Source organism: Echinops telfairi, unplaced genomic scaffold (genome assembly GCF_000313985.2).
Source record: "Echinops telfairi isolate 266 unplaced genomic scaffold, ASM31398v2 ScPeMD7_7;HRSCAF=31, whole genome shotgun sequence".
NCBI lineage: Eukaryota > Metazoa > Chordata > Mammalia > Afrosoricida > Tenrecidae > Echinops > Echinops telfairi.
The window spans coordinates 27,373,655-27,375,362 of record NW_022103904.1 but is presented as its reverse complement, the minus strand read 5'-3'; positions in this window follow the sequence as shown (position 1 = coordinate 27,375,362).

The following is a 1,708-nucleotide window of genomic DNA, read 5'->3' as shown; positions in this document are numbered from 1 at the left end:
CAACAACAACACAGTATACATTCTTCTCCAGCACACATGGTACATATTCTCAAACCAATCACATATTAGGCCACAAACCAAGTCTTAAGAATTAAAAATCAAAAAAAAAAAAAAAGAATTAAAAATCATTGAGAGCATAACAATCTGTTTTCTCAGACTGCTAAGCTGTAAAGCTAGAAACAACAACAAAAAGAAAAAGCATGTAAAATCAAACACAACATAATAATTCAAAATGAACAAATTAGGGATAATTTTTTTAATTCCTTGAAATAAATGAGAATGAGACCAAAATATACCAGAAACCTTGGGATATAGCAAAGCAGTTATCTGACAACTTACAGCAATGAGTAAACATGTGACACAGAAGAAATTAAAAATCAACACATTAACACAATATTTTCAACATCAAGAACAAGGACAACAAAATAAATACTCAACCAAGAGGAGAAAAGAAATTACACAGGTTAAAGCAAATGGTTGGAGACATAGACACTATGGAAAAAGTAAGAAAGAAGCTTGGTTCTTTAAAAGGATTAACAAACACGAAAATTAATAGCAATCTTAACAAAGGAAAAGGGGTATGTTGCAAATATCTAGAATTATAGAGCCAAATTAAATAAAAGAATAATAACTCATTACTATGTAATAGGATACAAGGAATATCATTGCTGATATCAGATAAATCTTGGCTGAAAGCAGAGAATACTAGAAAAAATGTTTGCTTGTGTTTAATTGACTAGTCAAAGGCACTCAAGTGTATGTATCATAAACTATGAATATCTTTAAGAAGAATTGAAATTCCAAAATACTTAATTGTGTTCACATGGTACTTGTATATAGATCAAGGGGGCAGTCAGATAAATAAAAAAAGGGAATATCGTATGGTTTAAAATCAAGAAAGGTGTGCATCAAGGTTGCATCCTTTCACCATACTTATTCAATCTGCATGTTGATCAAATAACCAGAAAAGCTGGATTATATAAAGAAGAATGCAGCATTAGGATCGGAGGAAGGGTTATTAACAGGAAGGCTATACGCAGATGACACAACTTTACTAAAAAACATGAGGAAGACTTCAAGCAGTTGCTGGTGAAGATCAAAGATCGTAGCCTTCAATATGGATTAAAACTCAATATGAAGGAAGCAAAAAAATGTCACAATTAGATCACTAGGTAACATCATGCTAAGTGGAAAAAAGACTGACGTTGTCAAGGATTCATCTTGTTTGTGTCCACAATCAATGCTTATGGAAGTCGCAGTCAAGAGATCACAAGACTCGTTGCATTTGGTAAATCTGCTGCACAAGACCTCCTTGAAATTATTGAAAAGCAAGGATGTTACTTTGAGTACTAAAGTACGCCTGACCTAAGCCATGGTGTTTTCTCTAGCTTCCTGTACAAGTGAAAGCTGGACATTCAATATGGAAGACTGAGAAATCAATGCATCTGAACTATTGGGTTTGCGAAGATTATTGAGAGTACCGTGGACTTCCAAAATAACAAAAAGATCTGTCATGGAAGAAGTAATACCAGAATGCTTCATAGAGACAAGGATAGGAGAACTTTTGTCTCATGTACTTCATATCGGGAGAGACTAGTTTAGACACCCCTTTACCAATGACCTTCAGTGAACCCTGCTTCTCTCTGGCAAAGCTATTTTTCCTGACCCCTAAGTCAACCCAGCCAACCAAACCCCTTACTGCACTGGC